At 54.2% G+C, this 12,271-nt stretch overlaps 1 protein-coding gene across 4 annotated transcripts in view; it reads right to left on the bottom strand.

Moving 5' to 3' along the window:
* RBFOX3 (RNA binding fox-1 homolog 3) overlaps positions 1-8,697 on the bottom strand; it is a 430,383-nt gene extending 421,686 nt beyond the window's left edge. For 2 of the 4 annotated variants that reach the window (XM_070479832.1, XM_070479829.1), the window contains exon 1: positions 8,080-8,696. The gene's annotated coding sequence lies outside the window, so the exon portion shown is untranslated. Of the gene's footprint in view, positions 1-6,595; positions 6,694-8,079 lie in introns of those variants that run through there. The other 2 variants (XM_070479833.1, XM_070479831.1) reach the window with 2 other exon arrangements.
* Positions 8,698-12,271: the final 3,574 nt, after the last annotated feature.

Raw genomic sequence — 12,271 nt, 5'->3', positions numbered from 1 at the left:
TAAGCACAGACAAGTCAGGACAGCCAGCGCTAATCACTGCAATATTGTCAGTGAACCGATACAGCTGGACATGTTATTTTCCAAAACAAAGGCAACCTTAGGGAGAGATCCCAGTCTTGGCCAGCAGATGCTGGAAGGGTCAAAAGAATGCAGATTCTGTGTGCATTCTTCTCAACTGTTCTAGGAGAGATCAGTCTGTGAGGGGGAAAAAAAAAGACATGCTGGTAAGCTGCCTTTCATCCTATTGTCCCAGACACCAACTTCAGGGCTTCCGAGGTTAGGACAAGGAAATGGGGTCCCCCACCAAACAAAGGTCATCCTCCGGCTTCTCTATATCCTTCCCCTTGGTCAGCAGTTAAAGGTTCACAGCTGACAACGTTGCGAACAGACTTCTGGAATGATGATACTTGATACGGCGCTGGCTGTTTGGGAGTGTTGATTGTAATATTACACCAACCCAAAACAATAATTCTCACTTTAAATTCCTCCAACACCTCTCTTTTCTGTGAACATTTCAAAATACTTGACTAATGTACCCATGGATAGCACTCCTAAGAGGTAGGCTACGGCACCATCAGTCCCACAATGAGTAGCTTGGGGGACACAGGAGGGAACTTGGTGAACCACAGCCCCTACCCCCATCGACAAGGAGCCTGGGTAAGAAGGCCCTTGGGCCCTTGTTCCAACTCGCCAGTCCCTGCAGCGGGGGCTCCAGCTGTGTCTAATGGCATCACAGTGGTCCCTTCAATGAAGGAGAGTCAATATTTCAGAAAGGCACGCACACTTTATGTTTATTTCTAATGGGTTTTGCAAAACTGGGTTTTGGTTTGTCACACTTTGGGTCCTGGGAATCAAAAACATCTCCTTGCTGAATGCGGAGGTGGGATAGAATCCTTCAGTGTGAGCATTAAGTGCCTTAGTGGCGATCTCCAGATTCAGAGAAGTCCGGGAAGGGGAGGAGGTCACGATTCTTCTTTTCTTCCTCCTCGTGGAAAATCCAGCTGACATTGAGCTAGGGCCCCCATCTCTTAGAATCCACAGCCACTCCTGCGAAAGTAAAGCACCCAGCACTTCCCCCTCCTTCTGTGTCCCTTGACTTTCAACCGGGAGCAGAGGCATGGGGAGGGGGTGATGGCGCATCAGTGGGGCACACCTCAAGCAGCCAGAAGCCCCTTCATCCTCTGGAGGCCATGAACAGGGTGACCACTGGGACCACAGCCCCATAGACACACCCTCACTCATGTCTTTCTGCCTGGTCATAAGTGTTCCTGAGCACATGAGCTGCCAGTTTCCTCCTGGGGACCCTCATCAGCCCCCTGAGCAGGTAAGGATATCCTCACCTATACAGGAATGCTAAGGCTTGTTTCTGTCCTAGCACCTGCAACTTTATCTGGAACCATTTTAAAACAGCATCGTCTCCTTGTGGCAAAAGGAAACAGTGCAGAATCCATTTCCTTAACTCTGACAAGAAGCTCATTCCTCCAATATGCGGATGGCACCAAGGAAGGTCTGTGCTCACCACCAGCTGTTGCGGGCCTACTGTGCACCAGTTCCTTTATGTGTATCACATCGCCCCTCTTCTCAGCTGAGTAAACTAGGGCTCAAGAGCTTGCCCCCAGGACACAGGGTTGGGAAGTCTACATGCCCTCCCCTCCAGCAGACTGCAGTCAGTCCCACCACCCTGGAAGTCAGAGCCTGGCCTCACATCTCACGTCCCTGGCACACAGCCTCCTACTGCATCTCAGGCGAGTGCCAGATCTGCTCCTTGTGCCCTAATGGGCTTGAGGTCTCAAGTAAGGTAATTAACTAACAGCTTTGTCCAGAAGTTACATTCCATTTAAATGTGCATCTAAATATCTGTGTCCCAGGGGTGAAGGGTGGTTCTTACAAGAAGGAACAGCCACGATGCACAATCTCAGGGAAGCCAGTGCCAGTTAATAAGGAGACGAACTGAATGAAGATTTAGAGTCGATCTCCAGGGAGAAGAAAGGATGGGAGGGCGAGTCAGGAGAGGGTGGAGCCCAACAGGAACCTGTGTTCAGACCCAGCTTGAAGCATCATTCTGATTTTCCTTTTGCTTCTTGCATCTCAAGGTGATGAGAAAAGTAGGGAAACCGTGGTATGTGCGGCGATCTCACTCAAGTATTAAAAATTCATCTTAACACCTCTTGCTGAAAACAGAAGGTTAAAAAGCCCTTCTTGCTATTGCCAAAAGAAAGAGGGATGGGGGCGGGGGAGAAATCACCAGCAGAAGCTTTGATTTCGAGTGGCACAGAAGCTTTTATGTACACACCCTGGAGCATTGCCCTGCACCCAGCCCTTGAAAGAAAAGTTCCAGGAAAATTAGGAGTTATTTTCTTTTGGATCCTATAGTGAAGCATCTCATTTAGTTTCAGAAAGGATCTTGAGCTGTTAAAGTTTAGTGAGAAATTACTCCTAAATGTACCTAGGTATTCGTACCTCTTTAAATCTTTCTCCAAGTTGTATCCACTTTTTAAATACAAGTAAACTTTACGTTCTTTGGCTTCAGCAGGGTTTCCCATTTCATAAAAAGAAGCTTCACTGCCGAGAACAATGTGTCTCTCTGTGTTCTCATTATCCTTACCTAAAAGGAAGCTATCCTGAGACCAGGCGCAAATTTCAGGGTGCAGGGGAAGTACCTAGACTCTGGAGGACCACATTTCTTGTCACCACCATCCCTCTGTTTCATTTGGTGTCACAGACAAGGAGACAGTGCTGAGCAGGGCAGCAGCTCTCCACCTATTCACATGCAGAGCTCCGAACGTCCCTAGGTTTGTGCAGGGCACTACTGTACATCGTAGCTGTGATGTAATGGACAGGCAGCCCTGTGAGGGCGCGGGTGGCCTGGCCGACTTCTGGTTTGTTTGATTTGGTGGAAGAATTTTGGTATCAGACAAGACGCCTTGGAGAAATAGAGGCACACAGGATTCTCTTCTCTTCCAAACAGAAGACTTCTGTTACAGTTTCACTTGGCCCTCCAAAAGGAACGTGATCAAACTGTGCAGGGGCCAGCTGGGAGCGAGTGTGCCCCAGGCAGTTTACTCACCTACAAGCAGGACTATTTTCTTGACCGGCCAAAAAAAGACAAACCTGACCACCTGCCCTCTCCTCCTGGTTTCCAGGCACAGTCCGAAGTGATGAGAGACCAGAAGGGGTGGCTTCCCTGAGCAACAGCTGAGACCTGACGCACGGGGTTGATGGTCAGGAGGAGATCTGGGAGGGAACCGGCACGGCGAGGTACAGGGCGGGCCGTTCTTCACTCATGCCTCTGTTCTAGAATCTTAGGAAGAAGCTCTTAGGACGGCCACGAACCAAAGAAATATTTTATAAAATTCTGCTCAAAATATGTATATTCTCCCCACTCCTTTTTTTCTGCTGGGAATTCTCTCTGGCTTTGAACAATTATACCTTTCAAAAACTTGCAACCGAACTGCTTTGCTTTTGGTCCTCAGAGGAAACTATAGACTCTGAAGACCCCACCCCATCCCACACAATCTGATGCCAGCAAGTTATAGCCCACTCCCCCAGGTGGAATTAGCAGCAACCAGCCCCGAGCTACACAGAAAGGGTGAAGACTAGATCCAAAGGAGGGGTCCCTGTTGCACAGTGAGCACATCTTTAGGTCCCTGAATCTTAAATAAAATTAGCAGTCTTTTGAGGGCCCCGCTGGCTGGCCGTCCCTTGTGGGGCTCCCCTGGCTCCTGAGCCATAGCATTTAGTTTTGCTTCACCTGGTCCCTGGCAACACTTTCCAAAATGCAATGTATATACTGGGAGCTTTCCCCAGGCTACTAGAGGAAATGCTTTCAAATGAAGTAGCAGACTTTATGCTCTTTATTATCTCAAGTCACCTTCTAAGGCATGTTTTGGTGTCAGCTCATGTGTTGGAGAAACTGCGACAGCAAACTCATTTACTAAGTGCGCTACACTTTAAAAATGTACATTTTATATTAATAAATCAAACCAGTCCACGTCACAAGGTATTTCTTTAAGTGAGGCTACTCGTTTTTCTGTCTGCAGTCCTCCACAAAGAAAAGACCTCACCATGTACTCAGTTACTCCCCATCCCACCTGTAGATGTGAGCTGTCCTCAATTCTCATACGTAATTCAAAAAGAAAGTCATATACCAAGTGCCTGCACCACTCAGAATGAAAAGGGAGAAAAGAAGACATGAAAGGGGAGGAGAAAGAGACACAGACGGACAGAGAGGGAGAGAGAGATGGAACCAGAACGTTATAAATAAAAAGGAGACAGTGATGGCTCAGAGAGAAACCTACTTCAGAGAGGCAGCAAAAAATAAGATGTTTAGGCTGTCTGAATGTTTCATGAACCTGTGAAAATAACGTGCTGCTTTATGAAAGAACGTGGGGAGACATTGCAGCTAATCAAAAAGATGTAGGTGCAAATGGGATGTGTTTATAAAGCCGGTATTGCGTGCAGAAGAAAAAGCCTGCTGCAGGCGGGGATTTAGGGAAAGGCAGGTGCCCGTGGAGGAGCATAGCATCTCTGTTCAAGGGAGGAAGTTTCAGGATGGTTTTTCCCCTTCACTTGTTTAAAAACAAAAAATTCCTCACCAAATGTCAGCTGTGAGTCAGGTTCCATTTGTCTTTATAACAAAGTATCAAGCAGGAGTGTGGAAATAAATAAACACAGAGAGACAACTAGGACCAAAAAGACCGAAATTGCAGGCACATGAATGGGCTAGAGGACTTAAACCCCACACCACAACTGCTGTAAAAGAGCGTTTCAATTTCATGTTCACTGTCACTCCAGGCTCAATGAGATGCTTCTCCCTGCGTGGCTCCTCCAGGCTCCTTGCATTGCCCCTCACCCCACACACCACCACTCTGACACGTCCAGGTGGGAGAGGTGCTTCCTTCCCCTTTACATTCCTTCACTCCTAATTCCACAAGCAGGCATCAAATAAAGCCACGTGCCCAGGAGGAAGTGGGGATAAATCAACCAGTGTCTCTGTCCTTAGGAGCAAGGTGCCTCCAACTTCTACACATCACAGAACAAAGGGGCCTGGCACCATGGTTGAATGTGAGTGAGGGGCTGTAAAGAAGACTGTAGGGTAGCGGCAGCACCCAAGCTGGACCAGGCTGGCCAAGGATCAATCCAGACCTGGGGCTGGCATTTTCTCCGGCCAATACCATGCCCAGTCCACCCCCAAATACCAAAGAGCTCCATAATTTCTCTCCAGTTTTTGGAAGCCGTTTCTTTGAGCCGTTGGTAGAGCTCAAAGCTTAGCAAGTAGCAAGAACATAACAGAGGCCCACTCTAGAGTGGTACCCAGGAGTCCTCCTATCTGCCTCCTTCCTAAATCTGCCTCTTGGCTGGCATTGGGTTAACCCTTCCCCCCAGCAGGGTGAAGAGAGCCACTGCCACGGCAGCGCCCCCAGCGGCCCCAGGACAGCCTCCTCAGGGTGGAGGGCACCAGAGCAGGCTGCAGGCCCTGGCCCTGTCCTTGGTGCTGCCGCCGGCTGCGCCCCCTGTGGCAGGGGCCACCCAGGACTCAGCCTTCCCTCCAGCCTGGCCTCTGGTACCTGCGGAAAGACCATGAATACACCCGGACCAGCTTCCACTCCTCTCCCAGGGCACTGGACAGGAGGCATTTGCAATGAAGGCCCAGCATAGCGAGGGCCTGGCCTGTGGGGACTTTCCTGGACTCCAACTTCCCCAGGTGACCTAAGGCTACCAAGGCCCAAGCATGGACTCAGTTCTCTCTAAGCTCAGGCCCCTGGAGGGGGGATCTGAGCAATCATTCGAGTCCTCTTTTAACGGAGGAGGGGATTGCTGTTGGAAATGGGCAAGTGGTGCCAAAAAAGCCCAGCAGCTCCAGCACAGACAGCCCACATGACCCTGGCAAACCCCCTCCTTGGTTTCCAGCTGCCTCACCAGGCCCCGAGCACCGGACACTCCACTCTAGCTTCTGCTCTCTAACCCCTCTGACCTTCTCACCTCATTCTCCAGGGGCTGCTCTACCCTCTCAGAAGCTCCCGGCTGGGAAATGAGGAGTTAAGCACTGCTTCCAGGAGAATGTGCCTGTGAGCCCGGTGCCCACACAGGGAGGCCTCTAGTCTCTGGGGAGGGACGGGGGTGGCAACGTCCATCCTCAGGGCATAACGGAGCTCTGAGCCCCAAGGTGGAGATGGGGACTGTGGGACAAGCCCGCCTAATGCTCAGAAGGAGCTCCTGTGCCGCGCCCTCCCGAAACCCGCCCCCCCCCCCCCGGCCCGCCCCACGTCCCCCGTCCCAGTGCTCTTCGGTCCTGAGAGAGGCCCCGACCTGCCTGCATCCCAGTTCCATCAGGCTGCACTTTCATTGTAACTTTTCTCCCTCTCTCCCTTCACAATCTTCCCTCACCTGGAGGGTCTGGTTTTAATTAGTGCAATATACCCGTTAACAATGCAGCCTAATTAAGACATCCGCCCAATTCCGAGATGCACACTTAATGAGCAGGTTCTGCCGCAATGTTTATACTTTTATTATGATTATTTGCAGACCGGTAAAACCAAAGCCGCTTCCGGCTGATAGACCTCATACCGGCGACCCCACTCCATTAGCCTCCTACCTGCTCTGTACTAAATGCCCCTGGCTCCCGGTCGCGCGCCCAGGGCGTCCCCCGAGCCGAACGGGTTTCAGCTGGAAATTAGTGGCCGGGCGCGCGGGAGAAGCGACCTCACCCCCAGCTGAGGTGTAGGGCTGAGTCCCTCCGTCCCCGTCCTTCTCCTCCACCGCGGGATGTCTCGTGCATCAGCGTGAGCGGCACCGCGGGCGTCCTTTTTAAAGTGACCATTAAAGAATAAATCCAGTCCCTCCCCAAAGCTGGAGAGCTCCGTCAGAAAGGAGTTTTTCCTCACCCTCGGTGGACCCCGCGGCCGCTGGAGGAGCTGAAATCCTGGACTCCTAGTAAATCCCTCCTACCCTACGTGAGACCTCGGATCCTGGGGCCGCTCTGGGACGGCTTGGGGTCCCAATGTCCCTTCACGCCCCGCGCCGCTTCCTCGTCCCCGCGCGTACCCGGTGAGGGCCCCCGGCAGCCCAAGCACTGCGGGGATGCAAAACCGGAGAGGCTCCGCGCTGGGGGAGGCTGCGTCAGCCCGAGGTGCCGCCAGAGACAGCCCTCCCGAGGGGGCGAGCCCCGGACGCCTCCCCGGCGAGTCTCGCCACCTCTGAGACCACTGGGACAGAAAGTTTGGACCGGGTGTGCCTGACCGCCTTCGCGCCAGCTTCCCTCAGCCAGGCTGCGCCAGCCCCTGGGGACGGCCAAAGCTCGGAGGAACAGCCTGGGTTCACGCCCGAGTCTCCCTGACTCCCGAGACTCTGCGGGGAGCGCCCCCAACCCGCCGCCTGGAGGGCCCTGCGAGCGGCTCGCCCCCTGCCGCTTCACACCCGCGCATAGCGCGGCGCTGCGGGCCCGGGGCCTCTCTACGGAACCGTGGGAGACCCTTCCTCCCCACAACTCTTTTGGGTCATCAACTCCTCCAGTGAACCCTTCTCCTCGAGGACTCAGGCAGGGTTCCCAGGGACTGGGTGCCCAGGGGTCGCTCCCACCCGCTCAGGTTCCAGCTCCGTACCCCGGACGCGCCCCGCGGGGCCGGGATCTCCTCCCGCTCAGCCTCCCCCCGCCAGGGAGTTCCCCGCGCCGGGCATTGTGCCGCTACCGCCGCCGCCGCCACCGCCTCCACGACCGCGGGACTCCCCGGCGTCTCCCTGGAGCCCGACCCCGGGGCCTTCCAATTCACAAAATCGCCCCTCCGGCCGCGGGCTGGACCACGTGCCGCGCGACCTGAGCCCAGGAGGGAACCCAGAGAGCCCCGAGCCCGCGGGGAGACCCCTGACCCCGAGGGCGCCACCCCTCCCCTAGCGCCCGCGGGTCGCTCCCTGTCCGCGCTCTGCAACCCCGCGCCCCCACCAGCCCCGCCTCCCCCTGCGGGGTCCGGTGCGCCCCTCCCCGGGACGTGCCCACCCCCACCCCCAAGCCCAGCCCGCTCAGCGGAAAGGTAACGGCCACCGCAGGGGCGAAGAGCGGGCGGCGGGGGCTAGGTTACTCACGGGCTCAGCGCTCCCCGCGGCAGGTGACAGGGGCCCGGCGGCCATGCCCCGGCTGCATCCCGGCCGCCGAGCGGGCAGCGGCGTCCCGGGGCCGCGCGGGCACCGGCGAGCCGGCGGCGAGGAGAGCGCGACGCCGGGCTCAGGCGGCGGCGGCGACCGCGTCTGCTCCGACCACGCGAGCGGCTGGGACCGCGGAGGGGCCGCTGTCCGAGGAGGCTCTCGGCGCTCGCTCTTGCCTCGCTGCCGCCCTCTCTCTCTCTCTCTCTCTCTCTCTCTCTCTCTCTCTCTCTCTCTCGCCTCTCTCCTCCCCCTTTCTCTCTCCCTCTCGCCGGCTCCTCTGGCTCGCTCGGCTGGAGCGAAGAGACAGCAGGAGCACGCGGCGGCGGCGGCGGCGGCGGCCCTGGCGGAGCGCGCAGCGCGCGGCAAGGGAGGGGGCTCTGGCGGCCGCGCGGCCGGGAAGGGCGGCTGGGCGGGGAGGGCCGCGGCGGGGACAGCGCAGGCCCGACGCACCCTTGCGGCCCGAAGCTCCGGCCCGGAGGAGAGTCTGCACGAGAGAGGTGGGCGAGGCGCGGAGGACCCCAGAGCCCGGGGCTGCCCGGTTTCCCGCGAGCGCCGCCCTCCGGTACCGGACCCACCTCCCCTCTCTTCCTCCCTCCCTCCCTCCCTGCAGCGATCCTGAGGCCGGGCAGCCCCTACCAGAACCCTTATCCCCCTGCCACCCTGGCCCTGGCCAAGAAAGCCAACACTGGGGAACCCTAGGAATGGGACTCGGGCAGCGAGGGCGAATGCTCCCCAACCTCTGCCACCGGTCTGCACCGCCTGGCCTCCTCTTCCAATTTGCCCACACACCTCCTACTCCTTACTGGGGCTTGAAATTCCCTGCCTTGCCTTCCTGGGAATCTAAGAGTGAGTGATCAGCCACACAGAGTCACCACTGGGGTGTCTGTCCACACTGACCAACCACACCGATTCAAACATTTTCACCTTGGTCGGGGAAGAGGGGCTGTCACTTGTAGGAGGTCAGCTAAGAATTTGCCTAAAGTCAGAAAAGCAAGTATTCCCTGTCCTCTCTCCCAGCTCCCCCACCCTAGGGGAAGGGACCCTGATGCAGGGTCTGAGAGGGTCTCTATCCTTGGGAGGGGGAGCAGAAGGAAAGTGAAGGCTGAGGGCCAGAGGAGTAGGGACCATCTGGGCTGGCAGGATGAGACCCATAGAGAGCAGTGAGGTCACACTAAAGGCAGGCAGGAGGGCCTTGACTGTCCCATACAGAACCATGGGATTAGGCAGGGCCTTGCTCCTGATTCTACGCAAAAGACAATCGGATGCAGCGCCTGGAGCATCATCAAGAAGGGTGAGAGCAGGGATGGAAGTGAGCTGCACCCTCAAAGACATCCTCAACCTAAGTGAAGTGAAGTGAAAGTCGTCCAATCGTGTCCCAGTCTTTGCGACCCCATGAACTATAGAGTCCATGGAATTCTCTAGGTCAGAATACTGGCGTGGGTAGCCTTTCCCTTCTCCAGGGGATCTTCCCAACCCAGGGATCGAACCCAGGTCTCCCGCATAGCAGGTAGATTCTTTACCAGCTGAGCCACAAGGGAAGCCCTCTCAACCTAAAAGCAAATGAAAAACCAGTGCCAGGTTGCTTTTACTTCTGGATGCTGTTTCTAGAACAGATTTCTTCTTGTACCTGACTGTCGTGCTTTTCTGTGTGAGGCAAAGACCATGTCATGGAGTCTGGAATTTGTTAGGAGCTTGGAGGACTCAGAGACAGTGAAGGGAGGGATATAAACTCAGCTCCTCTGTGCCCAGGGCTCTCTGCTGCCAGCTGCCTTCCCAGCAGGGCGAGGACAGATAGTGTCCACGACAAGTGGCTACTGTCCACTCACGAGTTTGATGTTTTTAATTTCTGGCCCTTCTGCCTGTCTGGGTCATTGATCTGTCTTGGTCAGTAGGAGTCATGCTACACAATTTTGAGTTAGCTTCTTGGCCCTACAGCTAAACACTGGATATATGCCTTGTCTACCAGCAAGGCAGCTGCTTGGTCGATTGAACTCTCCACAGCCCTCGTATTTGAAATAGCAGGTCCCTACTCAAAAGACCTAATTGGCTTTCTCTGTCTTCTGCTGTCAGACGGTCCAGGCCTCCAACTTGTGGCTGGGCCCACCCACTCCTCATCACCCGCCTGTCTTCCTATAGGCAGGCCTTTTGCTTCCCAGGCAAGATCTTTACTAGTCACTTCTCTGGATCATTCCAGAGAAGCTCTCGGAAGACAGCACCAAATCTTGTTTCCAAGCTCCACCAGACCCAGCCAGGGCTCAGCATGCTGTAGGCCCACGCAGACACCTGAGCACATGGATGGAAGTTGGTGTCTGTAGCAGGATCAGCCCCAGGATGTGCACATTGGGATCACCATCAGGGACAGGTCCTGGCAAGGCTAGAGCCTCAAGACAAGCCTCAGGGAATTTGGCATCCCAGCACCAGCTGCCGTGGAATGGGGATCTGCCCAGAAAAGGGGCTCAGGGCCAAACTGTATGTCCTCATATTAGTATCAGCCAGGGGGGGTTCCTGTCTTGGGATATGACTGAACAGAATTTTACAAACCTCTGACTCGGAAGCTTCATTAAAAAAAAGAGAGAGAGAGACCATGAAAGAGGAACCAGGAACAGCCCTTTGCAACACTAAGAAAGATGCAAGAGGAGATTTAGCTCAGAGTCTAAAATGACAACTGAACACACATAGCTAATTTTACTGTCTCTGAAAACCCCAAAACTACCAAAAGAGATTTCCTGAAGATGAAAACCCCCCAAGGAGCTGCAGAACAGAGAAAAGACAACCACCAGCAAAATGTGGGAAGCAGGAAGACAAATGGACAAGAGGTGCTTGGCCTTGCAGAGCTGAGTCCTAACCCCATCATGGGGAGAGCTAAGAAACAGAACCTCCAAAGGCTTAGAGCCATGGGGCAGGTAACCGTGGGCCCAAAAAAAAAAAAAAAAAGGCAGCTAGGAGCAGTGATGATCTGTTTAAAGAGCCTCAGATCCTGGATGGTTGCCCACTCCAGATCACTGGATGGCTGGTCACCATGGAAGGGTATTCCTCGAGGAGGGTGAAGCAGGGGCTTTGTGGTCTGGGGGACTCCATGGTGACAGAGGGGTGTCCTTCACTCTGAAGGCTGAAAGCCCCACCCAGCCCCCATAGCACCAACATCCTCCAGGCAAGAGGCTAGAAAAGTCTCTTCCCCCTCCTGCGAATTTTTGGAGAAACCTATGGATGTAATTTTATTGTTTCCCAGCAGAGCCCTGAGCCAATCTCCCTAGAGAGAATCCCCAGTGGATAAGCCCACCCAAATCTCAGACCTTCCGGTAGCTCTGCAATCCCTTCCCCTAAACGTGAGTAGACAACCCAGGATTACCAGACATTGGGGGAAAGCCTTTGAGAGAAAGAGCCACCCAGGTGGGGACCTAGGGGTGTGGTGCACAACTTCAAAGAAACAGACATTAGGCAGGGAGGAGAAATAGACGTTTAATATCCTCAAAGACAGCAGATAAGATATTGCATTTACGAACCAAGAGCAGGATGCTATTTTAAGGAGAACATTTAGAGAACAAAAAAGGACTAGAAAATTAAACGTGTGAGAACAGAAACAAAAACCTCAATAGACAGGTTGGAAGATGGAAGGGAGGAGCTATCCCAGAATGCAAAGCAAAAAGACAAAGAGGAGAAAAATAAGAAAGGATGAAAGAATTAGATGACCAGTTCATGTGGCCTAGGACCCATACAAAAGTAACCCTTCTTTCCATTCCATCCTGCCTGAAAGAGTTATTTAATTCTATAAATTTCCCAGAAATGAGTTTCCAAGTTCTTAGTAGAGCAGATGGAAATTGACCCATATCAAGGCATATTATTACACAAAGAAAACAATGAAGAAAAAGAAAAGAAAGTGAAGTCGCTCAGTTGTGTCCGACTCTTTGTGGCCCCATGGACTGTAGCCTGCCAGGCTCCTCCCTCCATGGGATTTTGCAGGCAAGAATGGTGGGAGCGGGTTGCCATTTCCTTCCCCAGGGGAACTTCCTGACCCAGGGATCGAACCCAGGTCTCCCACATTCCAGGGAGCCACCAGGGAACCCCAAAGAGAAAGAAAGGCTTCCACAAGTTTCCAGGCTTCATAGAAAAGAGCAGAAGTCTTTTCTTCAGA

The sequence above is a fragment of the Odocoileus virginianus genome, chromosome 17 (assembly GCF_023699985.2).
Source record: "Odocoileus virginianus isolate 20LAN1187 ecotype Illinois chromosome 17, Ovbor_1.2, whole genome shotgun sequence".
Taxonomy (NCBI): Eukaryota; Metazoa; Chordata; class Mammalia; order Artiodactyla; family Cervidae; genus Odocoileus; species Odocoileus virginianus.
Note: the sequence above shows the minus strand (reverse complement) of the source record. Positions and strands in the feature narration are given on the sequence as shown.